This window comes from Phocoena phocoena, chromosome 1 (assembly GCF_963924675.1).
Source record: "Phocoena phocoena chromosome 1, mPhoPho1.1, whole genome shotgun sequence".
In the NCBI taxonomy this organism is placed as follows: Eukaryota; Metazoa; Chordata; class Mammalia; order Artiodactyla; family Phocoenidae; genus Phocoena; species Phocoena phocoena.
Genome location: NC_089219.1, coordinates 81,961,038 through 81,977,291, shown reverse-complemented (window position 1 = coordinate 81,977,291; position 16,254 = coordinate 81,961,038).

Below are 16,254 nucleotides of genomic sequence, written 5' to 3'. Positions count from 1 at the left end.
CCCGGCCGCCTGCCGGTGCCCCCTCTGCCGGGCCAGCACTACCCCTGCCGTTTGTCTACTATACTCACCCCATCCCCAATCCTCTGCCCCAACTCCCCCTCTTCTTCAACCCCTCCCCCCGCCCGCTTGTGCGCCGTGGCAGCCATTAAGGCCACGCTGGGAGCTGCAGCCCGACCACGGCAGAGCCGGCAATCTAATGGCATCCGATCCCTGCACCGCACCAGACGGAACCTAGGCTGCCTTTAGGACAAGGAGAGGGAAACCCCGTGCATCTGTAGCCCCGAGACCGAGATACGCACTCACCATCCTGTAGAACAGAAGCTCTAACCGACACCGAGCTGCAGAACCAGCACGGCTCCGGGGGGGGAAAAAGGCCGCAGCGCGTGCGCAGGCGCAGTATGTAGCGCCGACGCTCACGCCAGCGACGTGTGGAAGAGAGACCCGCCGGCCGCCTGGCTTGCAGTACTCCACCCCCTGCTGGTGGGAGGACCGATGCTGGACTTCGCCTTCCCGAAACAAATCCTCAAAGTCGCGGAGTCCCAATCTCCTCACTGGTGATCCGACGGGGAAGGGCGGTGATCAGTAGCAGGGAGGATTGTAAAATGCTTTCACTTTCCTATGCTAGGAAGTTGTTTCATAACAAACATTATTACTTTTGTAAGCAAGAAAAAAAAAATTTAAAAATTAAATAGAATGAATTAGCTCTAGAGCCCCTTTGCCCCCTCCTTGACTACTCCTCCGGGTCCAGAGCATGCAGATTCCCCCTCAGGAAGCCAAGCCTGGGTTAGGGGCCTTCCCACAGCACCTTTGTACCTGTCTCAGCCTACCCTAGATTGTAAACTCCCTGAGGGTGGGCCCTGCTGTCAAGTTCACCTTTGAATCTCCAGCATTTAGCACAGTACTCACATTCAGTAAGTATTCGGTATTTGTTAAATGGTAAAAAAAAACCCTACTACTGTCTCCCTCCATCGTCTTCCCTGATCCCTGACTGCCTTATTCCTTTTCCCACCCTCCATCACTCTCATCTAGTCAACATAACTTTTTTCTAAGTCCTTTTTTTCATTCTTTTAAAACTAATTGCAACTTAAGAATTCCCTATTCTCCACACAGAGACTGAGAAGAACCGATCAACCAACCCACCAAACAAAAAAGCACCTCAAGAAACAGTATTCCCTCACCGAACAGTATTTCAAAGGTGGTCTTTGGGCTATTGCATGGGAATTGTTTGGGTACTAGGTAAAATGCAAATATCTGAATATTCACCACCTCTAGTAAATCAGACTGGCTGGCTTGGGGACTGGGAGTCTACATTTTATATTTGGCCTCAATCAAGCCAAGCCAAAAGGTCTCAGGAACGTAGAAAACAAATTCTATTTTCCCAATATTGGAATTTACTGACTCCACCAGGAATAAAAGACAAATTACATACTGGCACAGCAATTTAAAATTTACCCATCCTTAGAATGAATTTTAACTCTGTACCCCCATCCTCCAATGATTTAAGCCTGCTCTTGGGACATGAGTGTGTATAAGTTTAATCTAGCAGGAAAGAATCAGCATGTAAACTGCTCAGTGTCAGAGCTGGGAGAAGGGTCTGCTGAACAGAATGACCAGGTTAAGTGGTTCGAAAAAACTGCCACTTGAAACAAATCAGAATCGTGAGGCCAGTTTCCTCTGGTTTCAATTGGTAACTCCTTTTATAACCAGAAAAATTTACATTGAATCCACTCTGGCCAAGGTCTACAAAGCCCTCAAGGAGAAATGCTGAAACATTCCTCACAGGCAAGTGTGGTTCCATCTTTGTCGAGTGGCTTTTGGAAATGTAAAGAAAGAGGAATACAATTTGTGTTTATAGAAAGTACATAAGACCTTCATTTTGGTAGTCCATCAAGTTATTAGCCTACAAAACATGCCACGTGTCTTGGTCAGGCCCTGCTTACATTGCAGGTGGAATCATCAAGAGGGAAAGTCTACCTGGAAATAGGTCCAGCCCTAACTTTTGCACGTTGTAGGGCAAAGGTACATATGAAGGCCACATACCATTAACCTGAATATTTGGATGTTATGAAGCAAGCTAACACACAATTAAATGTTTTATTCTTATCTTCCTTCTTCTTACCTTATAAACCTTTGTAAGAACAAAATTAAAATATGTGAACCTATTCCCTTTGGTTGCAGCTGGGGGGTTTTGGCTAGCGTGGCTGGCTCAGCCAGTGCAGTTGGTGACACCAGGAACCAGGGGGAACTTGTCCAGCACCCTCGACCAACATAATCTTGTTCAAGTAGTAATACTTAAAAATCACAGTAATGGGACAAGTCAGTTTTGTGTGCCTCCTGATATCATGTACTGAGAACACAGTCTAATTTAATTGTCTGATACATGATGAAACTGCAAACAAACCTAGGTTGAGGGATATTCTATAAAGTAACTGTCTGCATTCTTCAAAAGTGACAAAATCCTGATGGATAAGGAAAGACTAAAGAACTATTCCAGATTAAAAGAGACCAAAGTGACATGACAAACTTCATGCAATGTGTGATCCTAGACTTCATCCTGGACAAGAAAGGAAAAAAAGAAAAAGGAAGGTTTTTTATTTCTTTTGTACAAAGGACATTCTCAGAACAATCAGTGAAATTTGAATAGAATCTGTGAATTAGATGGTAGTAATAGATCAATGTTAATTTTATTTTGATAAGCACACTATGGTTATATATGAGAGTGTTCTTATTTTTTAGGAAATATACTCTGAACTATTTTGGAGTAATAGATATTATTTCAGCAACTTACGCTCAACAAATGACTCAGAAAATAATTACATTTGTGTGTATGTATACATATACATATACGTAAAGAGAAAGAAAATGATAAGGCAAACATGTTAAAATGTTAACAATAGGGAATCTGGAAGAAGGGTATATGAAAATTCTTTGTACTGTTCTTACAACCAATCTGTGATCTTGAAATTATTTCAAGATAAAAAATAAAACATTGGGAATTCCCTGGTGGTCCAGTAGTTACGACTCGGTGCTTTCACTGCCCATGAAATACCTGGTCGGGGAACTAAGATCCTGAAAGCAGCACGGTGTGGCCAAAGGGGGAAAAAAAAATAGGGAAATTATTAAAAATAAAACATTGATTCCTGTTAGAATAGGAAATATTTCTTTTATTATTTGAAATGAAAGCAAACTCAGTTTTATCAAATAAATCAGCAGTTTTTAGTTCTGGTAGTGATGATTTAACAACAAAATATGGAAAGTTTTCCCATATTTATTTTCCCATATATGTTACCCATATATTATGAATTTGAGGTACCTACCTACTGCCCTAATCAGCTAGTTCTTTATTGAAACCACCATAATTATGATCAAAAAAATCTTAAGTTATCTCAAAATGGTTTTTCTTTGCAATTGTTTTTTTATTCAATCATGATGATGACAGATTTTTTAATATTTTATTTATTTATTTGGTTGCGCTGGGTCTTAGTTGCAGCACACGGGCTCCTTAGTTGTGGCATGCAAACTCTTAGTTGCGGTATGCATGTGGGATCTAGTTCCCTGACCAGGGATGGAACCCGGGCCCTCTGCCTTAGGAGTGTGGAATCTTAACCACTGTACCACCAGGGAAGTCCCTGAAATTGGTTTTTGCTTTACATGACCTTATGGTTATACACTGAAGGATAGCAAATAGGTAAACTCCTTTATGGTTGGATCCCCTCTTTTGATATCAACACATGAGAAATATTTTAAACCTGTATTTTTTTTGCCACACCGGTTGGCATGTGGGATCTCAGTTCCCACAGTGGTCCCTGCAGTAGAAGTGCAGAATCCTAACCACTGGACTGCCAGGGAAGTCCTGTAAACCTGTATTTTTATCTAGGAAAAAAATAATTAGTCTTCAATGAAAGAATAAACTTTGTTTCTTAACAGGAAAATGTATAAAGCTATGATTTTTATAGGACTGAAAGTCAACAAAATATCAAGGACGATCAAACATAATTATGATTGAGCATGTCTGGGTGTTCTGTTCATAGGCTATTTATGTTTGAATGACTAATAAGATAAAGACATACAAAATTCATAAATTATATTTATTCCATAAAACTTCCTTTTTATCTCTTCATTTCAGCAAAATCTCTGTGTTGTCATCACCAAGATAGCTCGTCATTTGTGTTCTACATATAAGAAGGCCAAATTGGACAACTTTTCTTGGGTCATTGTGGTTCTTGAATAATTTTTATTAATTTCAATTTGGAGAAACTTTGCTATGCTGAAGCAAGAGAAACTGGAATTTTAAATAATGTTCATAAGGCAATACTTAGATTTGGAAATGAACCGGATTTTTCACATATCACATTCAAACAATATAATGGTGTCATATACGATAAATTATTCTTTTCAATATAATACAATAGAAACTATTACCAGATATTTTGGTATATAAACCACTGCCAGTTTTATTGCAATTTTCTCTGTCTCTTACAATAATATCCACATCCACCCAAGTTTTGTTATTATTCTTACAATATTTCAACGATGGGGTGTAATACAGGAAAACAAAAATAGTAGTATGTTGCTCAATTTGTTCAAATGTCTTTTCAATCAGACTATATACACTGACCTATTAGGGTCAGAAAATAATCTCTATCGAAATTAGGTTTAGGTTTATTTGTACATGTTTTCTTCTTCACATTCATACAAACTTTTCCGTTTCCTTCTTCTAATTTCTTTATATTTCATTAGAATGTCACATTTGTTGAATATTCCTCATGCAGTTTCATTCAATTTAGAAAAAAATTTGTCTACAATTTTCATATTTTTAAAAATTAGATCTGTTTGGGGTTTGAACACTTGTACTATGATTAAAAGCAAGTAATACTACATATTAAAAAATTAGATAGCACAAATTTAAAATTCACTTTTTTCTGCCAAAGACTGATTTGCTCATTATTTGAGCACCTTCTGTTGTTTCACTTTACTCTTCTACAGCCTCTCATGTCTGGTCTAAATCAAATCTAACTTAACACAATGAAAAACCTCTGGAACCAGGAACTGGAACATAAAGATAAGCAAGAAATTGGAGGCTTGGCTTTACTCAGTCATGAAACTTCGTTATTCCAGAATCTTTTGTGTTCACATTATCACAAAGAAAGGATTCAACAAGTTAATTTGTTTTTTGGTCTTTCCTAAAAAAAATTTCCATTACTCAAATCCTCCTGTACTCCAAAGCTGTATCTGTTTCAAATGTTAACAGCAGCACAAACCTAAAACCTTCATGACATTCAGACACAATTGCCTTTTGTGTCGAGCACACAGCACAAGAAATGTGGAACAGCAATTCCCTGGGGCCTGGAAGGTGTTCATTACCAGGGCAGATGCTTAGAGTTTCTGGTGAGAGATAAATGCCAAGTCCTAAATGACAGAGGCAGCCATAGCCACGCATTCCTTGATAAATTTACTTTTCTGTGTGTTTGTGATATGCAGGGTTTTATTAAGTACAGGACCAGGGCAAGGGCGCCTCTTGCCTGGATTAAGGGGAGGTGCTTTCTGGAAACATCACAACCACCGAAGATCACCTGACTTGAAATGTCTGAGCTCCTCCCTATTGGCCTGTTCTTCCGGACTGGCCTCAATGACTCACACTTGATTGGGAGGGTAGTGAATGGGGAATAGAAAGGGAGTTGGAGGATTTCTACATATATGTTAGAAACAGCAAACATCTACTGAGACTTTACTAAGTGCCAGAGTCTATGCTAAACGTTTACTACATTTTCTCATTTAATCTCAAAACTGCTTTAGCAGTAGTTCATTATCCACATTTTACAGATGAAGAAAAGGATGCCACAGCCAATCACAGTGGAACACAGGGATTTTTTGAATCTAAGCCTGCCTTAAAACTGTACTAAAATAAGGACCTTGTACTCTAAAAAATTCATAAATATGTATATTTGACTTTGGAATATATTCCCTGATGTATTTTTGTTTGACTAAGGGGTAAACATTCTTTGGCTTAGATTAACAACAATTAACTTTGTTTAAAAGTAAAGGTGAAACTGCAGCTAGTAAACTGTTGTCATCTTCTAAGTTATCAAAATGAACCTGAAGCTTTACAAACTTCCAGAAAATGAAGACTTAACAAAATTCTGATCAGTTTGAACTAAGGAATGTAGCTTGTTCACTAGATGAAGCCCATATTATTAGAAGTAGGAGAGAAGCCCTTTAAGCTAAAGAAGACAGTCTCAGGACAAATCTGAGAAGTCCAGAACCACTTTGTTCGATGCTTAGTTAATATATGAAAGTCAAAAAATTTAAATGATTCAGTAATATTTACATGTTTTCCTGGAGACTAGATTTATAGTAAGTTATTAAGAAAAAGTTTGAATGTCTAGGGATTGCTAAACTTTAGAGGTCAGTGCTGCTTTCAGGGCAGTTATCACCTACCTGCTCACCTAATAAAATCTATTACTGCCACAAAATCCATGGAGGTATGAAATTAGGGGAAAGAACCTACCTGGGAATTAAAAGTATGTGTCTTCTTCTTTCCTGGAATCATCAAAATTAACTATAGTCTTATTTCGCCAGTTCTTCAAGGCTTAAAATATATGACTAATGACAAACTCCATACATCCTTTTGAGATTCCACTTGTTAAATGACACTAATAATATTTGTCTCCCTCTTCAGTTACTTCAGGAATATAAGGAGGACCCAAGGTACACACAAGAAAGCCCACCAAGTTCTTTGGGAGAAACAACATAAATTATTATGGCTGATTCTCCCCTTACGACATGACAGTAAAACCAGCTTCTGGATTCTCCCTATTTCCTGAGTCAACTTCTTCAAGGAAATATTGCTAACAAAAAAGGTGTAATTAGATCTGTTACAGACAACTTCAAAGCGATGGTCATAACGTTCTGAGTCATTCCCGCATTTCTGTGAGGGGTCAGCATCTTGAAGAGTCTGTGATTAAAGGCACAGTGTCTTGAACGGCACTTGGTACTGGCATCATAGCCATTAGATGAGTGAATACTCAGAATGACTCTAGGATCTCCAATGGAGGGCAGGACAAGTACATGTAATGTACTTGCTATAGAGCAAATAACACCCAAAGCCTTATAGTTATACTTGATGTCTCTCTTCTAATCAAGTTCCACATCCATATCCTGGTGGTGGCTGTATTTTTTTTTTTTTTTTTTGGTCACACCACATGGCTTGCAGGATCTCAGCTCCCCAGCCAGGGACTGAACCTGGGCCACGGCAATGAAAGCCCAGAATCCTAACCACTAGGCCACCAGGGAACTCCTGTGGTGGCTGTACTTTTATATATATATGTAAATAAAATATCTGACCACTTCTCATGCCCTGGTCTAAGCTACCATCATCTGTTACCTGGATCATTGCATTAACCTCTTAGCAGTTCTCTCTGTTTCAAACCTTGCACTCCTACAATCTATTCTCCACACAGTCAGACTGATCTTATAAAAATATGTCAGATAATGTCACTTCTGTCCTCAAAACCCTTCAATGGCCAAAGTTCCCGCCATAGCCTATGAAGCCCTACAGGGTCTGTCCCTGCCCCTATGTATCTCTGACTTCATCTCCTCTCATTCCATCCCTTCCTCATTCTACTCCAACTTACTGGCCTCGAAGCCATGCCTATCTTGGAGTTTTTGCACCATTCCCTCTGTCTTGATAGCTCATCCCCCAGATATTCATGGGATGTGCTGCCTTACTTCTTTCAAGTCTCTATTCAATTGTCTTCCTTTCAGAAAGGCCCTTCTTAACCACTCCATCTAATATAGAACACTCCATCACTCTCTATTCCCCATAGACTGCTTTTTCTACAAAGCATTTATTACCACCTAGCAATTATCAATTTATTTGTTAGTTTTTTAATAATCTATCTGCCCTCCCTACAGCAAGCCCTCCCCTTAAGGAAAGGAGGGACATTATCTGTTGCAATCACTGCTGGATCACCAGCATGAAGAACAGAGCTTTGTATGCAATAAATTGAATGATAAATAAAATGAGAATAATATCACGATAGGCACATGATAATCTCTGATCATTTATTCTGATTATCCCATTTATCAATTGGTATGTAACAATCTACCTCAAAACATAGAAGCTTAAAATAATAACATTCATTTATTTTGCTGTGAATCTGTAATTTGGGCAGGTCTCAATTTGGACGGCTTAGCTCTGGTCCATTTGGCATCAGCTAAAGCAGCTCAACTGGGGCCAGAAGGATCCACATTCAAGATGGCCCATTCACATGGCTGGTAATTTGGGCTTGCTGTTGGCTAGGAGCTTGGTTCCTCTCCATGTGGGCCTCTCTATGACTTCCTCGCAGAATGGTGACTTGGTTCTTAGACAGAGTTCCAAGAGAACAAGGTAGAAGTGCATGACATAGTGTGATTTCTACAGTACTCCACTGGACGAGGCAGTCACAAAGGCCCACCCAAGAGGAGAAGAGGCATGGACTTCACCTCTTACCCAGTAAGTGGCATGGTTCTAGAAGCACATGTAGAATGTGAGAGATTGTTACAGACATCTATGAAAAATACAATATTCTAGGGACTTTCCTGGTGGTCCAGTCGTTAAGACCCTGTGCTTCCACTGCAGGGGGCAGGGGATCGATCCCTGGCTGGGGAAGCAGCGTGGCCAAAAACAAACAAACAAACAAAAAAATAATCGTCTATTCTAATTAAACCAATTTTTGAGAAACCATAAAATAATTATAACAAAAAATATATTGGTGTGTATGGAACTGTGCTACATAATAACTGTACGTTTTGGGGGCTCATGTTACAAGTTATGCTTAGAGTATCTCAGAAAAAGAAATATTCAATTTCTTTCTGGTCTTCACCTCTGGTCCTACCTTCTGTGGCTCTTTTCCAGCTTCTATAACCACCTCTTTAAAAGGGACTTCAACCAGGACTGAATTCTTGCTCTTTTCTTTCCTCTACTATTAAAAAATTATATTAAATAAAATTTAAAATAGCAATTAAAAAGTCATTAAATGTATTCTGACCACACATCCCAAACGTTTTCTTAACTGTCTTCATTTTCAAATATTCCTTCTTTTGTGTAGTTGGATATGCATGATTGTTCGTCTTTTAATTTTACGTGAGGTATTTTTTGATGTTTATAAGTTTACAGTTGATTATGGGTAGTTTGGTATTGCTTGCAGTGCCTCTGTGCACCAGAAGGAGGATTGCACTCAGAAAGCTGCCAGAGGGGTTTCCCTGGTGGCGCAGTGGTTGAGAATCCATCTGCCAATGCAGGGGACACAGGTTTGAGCCCTGGTCTGGGAAGATCCCACATGCCGCGGAGCAACTAAGCCCATGAGCCACAACTACTGAGCCTGCACTCTAGAACCTGTGAGCCACAACTACTGAGCCCACATGCCACAACTACTGAAGCCCGTGCGCAGCAACAAAGACCGAACACAGCCAAAAATAAATAAATAAATAAATTTATTTAAAAAAAAAAAAGAAAGAAAGAAAGCTGCCAGAAGATCAAGCTGTATTTCAAGGGAGAAAAGCCAGTAGGGAAATGAACAAATGACTTGCTCCTCTCCGTCCAAGTGTACCTGAAGAAGGGCACAGCTACTGGCTACTGTCCCAAAATATGGGAAGTACAGGAGGAGGATGCAAATGAAAAGCTGGGGGAAGTTTTTAAAGATTCCTCTATTTCCACTAACGGCGGGGCAGGAGCAGGTCAGTTTTAGGGTTTGTGCATGTGTGTCTGTGTGTATATTTCAGGTGGGGTAGGGAGGATAGGGAGGAATGTCTCAGGGAGAGAACATGGGTAATGACAGTCAGTAGGTGTCAGTAAGCGACTTCACAAAAAAACAAAACAAAAACAAAACAGGAAGTAAGCACAGGACTTCATAGATATTATACAGTTCATATCCATGTGCACTTCTATGTTTGGCCCTAAAATATGAGATGACCTATACGTGTGCCACAACTGTCCTTTGTATTTCAATCTTCTATAATACACAAATGGACATTCTGCCTCCAGCACGGAATTGACTGTATCTCCTAGGCCCACTGTCTCCTAATTTTTGCCCCATCTCTTTAACCCATTAATACCTTCTGCCACTCTTTGGTTGAGATAAAGACCAGCTTAGTGTGGGACACCTTTTCAAGAATATCTGAGGTTCAGCTGTAGTGACTTTGTATGTTCTGAAGACCTTAAGTGACTGAATCACTTCTGGGATAACTTTAAATTTGAAACCACCAAACCAGAAAGACTCCAGACCATTATGGGCCCCAGGGCCAGGGTAGTGTCAAAGAGGGAGAATAGGCTTTAGTATCTGCACAATGTTCATTAGCACCACAGTCATTGAATAGACAATTAGTATTTTCTCAATTTCTGTAAAGTGTTATGTAAATGCAGCTTCGAGACCTGTTCCCTCACCCAACCTTCCCCCGCTAGAAAGCTGCCTGTCCCAGGCCCCTGCCATGTAGGAATCCTAAATCCATCACTAGTTCCTTATCTGCAATGACCCAACAACATTTGGCTTCTTGACTTGGCTTGATGATTACAGTCTCATCTTCAGTTTCTGAGTGGGTGCAATTGAGAGTCTTTGAACTTTGCTAAACTTCAAGTCTCATACAACCAATATAACTGCAGTGTTTACATTGGAATAACAGGTTCTGATCAGCATTAGTATGGGTACTTAAGTGTAGTTTTAACTTCTTTGCTTTTAGTTCACTGTGCATACTTTGGCCATTTAATCATGGAAGTAATCATTAAAACATGGTGTTATCCCAGTCATAGTGAAGTAAAGGCCCAGTCCAAAAAAAAAAAAGTCTAAAATGGCTCTTTGCTTTATTTTTTTAATTTTAATTTTATATTGGAACATAGTTGATAAACAATATTGTGTTAGTTTCAGATGTATAAAATGGCTCTTTGGCTTAAAACCACAAGTATAAGAATAATTTTTCATCTGCCAAAAGTATAAAATTAACATGACTTTCTAGACAGAAGACTTAAAATTTTGCTGTTACCATTATTTGACACATTTGTTAATGAATCATAAGTCCTTTTTCCCAGAACAAAGTAAGTTTTTTCTCTATAACAGAGTAGATAACTTTTTTTCTCCTACCAGAATTCTTCTCAAAGAGAGCACTTGAGAAGAAAATACTTGGTTAAGGTGCTGGTGTGAAAAGTGAGATCCCAAGGACATGTTCAAGCAACAAGCTTGCTAAATTGCTAAGCAGAAAGCCAGGTGAAGAATTTGTTTGCTTCTGGAAGGGAGTAGGGTAGATGAGAGAGAATAGAAAGCAGAGAGAGAAAAGTGAAGCTTTCTATGAATTGACCTCTCACCATGATCCCACATATCTTCAGCGAAGTCTGCTAAAATTCACAAAATGTTGGTGGAAGTGAATTTCTTGTGAAAGCTCATGAAGGGCTGAGTTCTGGGACGGCATTAATGAAAGAGGAACAAAAACAGCAAGGCCCAAAATATGAGCTAAAGGCAGAGATGGCCATGAAATCAGAAGCCACTGGGAAGTAACAGAAACCTTGATTAGGACATTGTATTTTACAGATCTCAGAAACTGAGGGGTAGACTTCCGGGAAGATGGCGGAAGAGTAAAACGCGGAGATCACCTTCCTCCCCACAGATACACCAGAAATACATCCACACGTGGAACAACTCCTACAGAGCATCTGCTGAACGCTGGCAGAAGACCTCAGACCTCCCAAAAGGCAAGAAACCCCCCACATACCTGGTTAAGGCAAAAGAAAAAAATAAACAGAGACAAAAGGATAGGGACGGGTCCTACACCAGCGGGAGGGAGCTGTGAAGGAGGAAAAGTGTCCACACACTGGGAAGCCCCTTCGCGGGTGCAGACTGCGGGTGGCGGAGTGGGGGAGCTTCGGAGCCGCGGATGAGAGCACGGCGGCAGGGGTGCGGAGGGCAAAGCGGGAAGATTTCAGCGCAGAGGATCGGGGCCGACCGGCACTCACCAGACGAGAGGCTTGTCTGCTCACCCGCCGGGGCGGGCGGGGCTGGGAGCTGAGGCTCCGGCTTCAGTCGGAGCGCCGGGAGAGGACTGGGGTTGGCGGCGTGAACGCAGCCTGCAGGGCGTTGGTGCACCGCGGCTAGCCGGGAGGGAGTCCGGGGTGGGGCGGGGTCTGGACCTGCCGAAGAGGCAAGAGACTTTTTCTTCCTTCTTTATTTCCTGGTGCGCGAGGGGAGGGGATTAAGAACGCTGCTTGGGGGAGTTCCAGAGACCGGCGCGAGCCGCGGCTGAGGGTGCGGACCCCAGAGACGGACATGGGACGCTAGGGCCGCTGCTGCCGCCACCAGGGGGCCTGTGTGCGAACACAGGTCACTGTCCACGCCCCCTTCCAGGGAGCCTGTGCAGCCTGCCACTGCCGCGGTCCCGGGATCCAGGGACAACTCCTCCGGGAGAACGCATGGCGCGCCTCAGGCTGCTGCAGTGTCACGCTGGCCTCTGCCGCCGCAGGCCCGACCCGCACTCCGTGACCCTCCCTACCCCGCGGCCTGAGTGAGCCAGAGCCTCCGAATCAGCGGCTCCTTTAACCCCATCCTGTCTGAGCGAAGAACAGACGCCCTCCGGCGACCTACACGCACAGGCGGGGCCAAATCCAAGGCTGAGCCCCTGGGAGCTGTGAGAACAAAGAAGAGAAAGGGAAATCTCTCCCAGCAGGCTCAGAAGCAGCGGATTAAAGCTCCACAATCAACTTGATGTACCCTGCATCTGTGGAATATATGAATAGACAACGAATCATCCCAAATTAAGGAGCCGTGTGGATGAAAGGCTCTTGGTGCTGCAGCCAGAAGTCAGTGCTGTGCCTCTGAGGTGGGAGACCCAACTTCAGGACACTGGTCCACAAGAGGCCTCCCAGCTGCACATAATATCAAACGGCGAAAATCTCCCAGAGATCTCCATCTCAACGCCAGCACCCAGCTTCACTCAACGACCAGCAAGCTACAGTGCTGGACATCCTATGCCAAACAACTAGCAAGACAGGAACACAACCCCACCAATTAGCAGAGAGGCTGCCCAAAATCATAATAAGTCTACAGACACCCCAAAACACACCAACAGACGTGGACCTGCCCACCAGAAAGACAAGATCCAGCCTCATCCACCAGAACACAGGCACTAGTCCCCTCCACCAGGAAGCCTACACAACCCACTGAACCAACCTTAGCCACTGAGGACAGACACTAAAAACAGCAGGAACTACGAACCTTCAGCCTCCAAAAAGGAGAACCCAAACACAGTAAGATAAGCAAAATGAAAAGACAGAAAAACACACAGAAGATGAAGGAGCAAGATAGAAACCCACCAGACCTAACAAATGAAGAGGAAATAGGCAGTCTACCTGAAAAAGAATTCAGAATAATGATAGTAAAGATGATCCAAAATCTTGGAAATAGAATAGACAAAATGCAAGAAACAGTTAACAAAGGCCTAGAAGAACTAAAGATGAAACAAACAATGATGAACAACACAATAAATGAAATGAAAAATACTCTAGATGGGATCAATAGCAGAATAACTGAGGCAGAAGAACGGATAAGTGACCTGGAAGATTAAATAGTGGAAATAACTACTGCAGAGCAGAATAAAGAAAAAAGAATGAAGAGAACTGAGGACAGTCTCAGAGACCTCTGGGACAACATTAAATGCACCAACATTCGAATTATAGGGGTTCCAGAAGAAGAAGAGAAAAAGAAAGGGACTGAGAAAATATTTGAAGAGATTATAGTTGAAAACTTCCCTAATACGGGAAAGGAAATAGTTAATCAAGTCCAGGAAGCACAGAGAGTCCCATACAGGATAAATCCAAGGAGAAATACTCCAAGACACATATTAAACTGTCAAAAATTCAATACAAAGAAAACATATTAAAAGCAACAAGGGAAAAACAACAAATAACACACAAGGGAATCCCCATAAGGTTAACAGCTGATCTTTCAGCAGAAACTCTGCAAGCCAGAAGGGAGTGGCAGGACATATAGAAAGTGTTGAAGGAGAAAAACCTGCAACCAAGATTACTCTACCCAGCAAGGATCTCATTCAGATTTGATGGAGAAATTAAAACCTTTACAGACAAGCAAAAGCTCTACAGCTCTACAACAACTGCTAAAGGAACTTCTCTAGGCAAGAAACAAAAGAAGGAAAAGACGTACAATAACGAACCCAAAACAATTAAGAAAATGGGAATGGGAACATACATATCAATAATTACCTTAAATGTAAATGGACTAAATGCTCCCACCAAAAGACACAGATTGGTGGAATGGATACAAAAACAAGACGCATATATTTGCTGTCTACAAAAGACCCACTTCAGACCTAGAGACACAGACTGAAAGTAAGGGGATGGAAAAAGGTATTTCATGCAAATGGAAATCAAAAAAAGCTGGAGTAGGAATTCTCATATCAGACAAATAGACTTAAAAATAAAGACTATTAGAATAGACAAAGAAGGGCACTACATAATGATCAAGGGATCGATCCAAGAAGAAGATATAACAATTGTAAATATTTATGCACCCAACATAGGAGCACCTCAATAGATAAGGCAAATACTAACAGCCATAAAAGGGGAAATCGACAGTAACACATTCATAGTAGGGGAATTTAACACCCCACTTTCACCAATGGACAGATCATCCAAAATGAAAATAAATAAGGAAACACAAGCTTTAAATGATACATTAAACAAGATGGACTTAATTGATATTTATAGGACATTCCATCCAAAAACAACAGAACACACATTTTTCTCAAGTGCTCATGAAATATTCTCCAGGATAGATCATATCTTGGGTCACAAATCAAGCCTTGGTAAATTTAAGAAAATTGAAATTGTATCAAGTATCTTTTCTGACCACAACGCTATGAGACTAGACATCAATTACAGGAAAAGATCTGTAAAAAATACAAACACATGGAGGCTAAACAATACACTACTTAATAACGAAGTGATCACTGAAGAAATCAAAGAGGAAATAAAAAAATACCAAGAAACAAATGACAATGGAGACACGACGACCCAGAATCTATGGGATGCAGCAAAAGCAGTTCTAAGAGGGAAGTTTATAGCAATACACTCCTACCTTAAGAAACAGGAAACATCTCGAATAAACAACCTAACCTTGCACATAAAGCAATTAGAGAAAGAAGAACAAAAAAACCCCAAAGTTAGTAGAAGAAAAGAAATCATAAAAATCAGATCAGAAATAAATGAAAATGAAATGAAGGAAACGATAGCAAAGATCAATAAAACTAAAAGCTGGTTCTTTGAAAGGATAAACAAAATTGATAAACCATTAGCCAGACTCATCAAGAAAAAAAGGGAGAAGACTGAAATCAATAGAATTAGAAATGAAAAAGGAGAAGTAACAACTGACACTGCAGAAATACAAAAGATCATGAGAGATTACTACAAGCAACTCTATGCCAATAAATTGGACAACCTGGAAGAAATGGACAAATTCTTAGAAAGGCACAACCTGCCAAGACTGAATCAGGAAGAAATAGAAAATATGAACAGACCAATCACAAGCACTGAAATTGAAACTGTGATTAAAAATCTTCCAACAAACAAAAGGCCAGGACCAGATGGCTTCACAGGCGAATTCTATCAAACATTTAGAGAAGAGCTAACACCTATCTTTCTCAAACTCTTCCAAAATATAGCAGAGGGAGGAACACTCCCAAACTCATTCTATGAGGCCACCATCACCCTGATACCAAAACCAGACAAGGATGTCACAAAGAAAGAAAACTACAGGCCAATATCACTGATGAACATAGATGCAAAAATCCTCAACAAAATACTAGCAAACAGAATCCAACAGCACATTAAACGGATCATACACCATGATCAAGTGGGGTTTATTCCAGGAATGCAAGGATTCTTCAATATATGCAAATCAATCAAAGTGATACACCATATTAACAAATTGAAGGAAAAAAACCATATGATCATCTCAATAGATGCAGAAGAAGCTTTTGATAAAATTCAACACTGATTTATGATAAAAACCCTGCAGAAAGTAGGCATAGAGGGAACTTTCCTCAACATAATAAAGGCCATATATGACAAACCCACAGCCAACATCGTCCTCAATGGTGAAAAACTGAAAGCATTTCCACTAAGATCAGGAACAAGACAAGGTTGCCCACTCTCACCACTCTTATTCAACATAGTTTTGGAAGTTTTAGCCACAGCAATCAGAGAAGAAAAGGAAATAA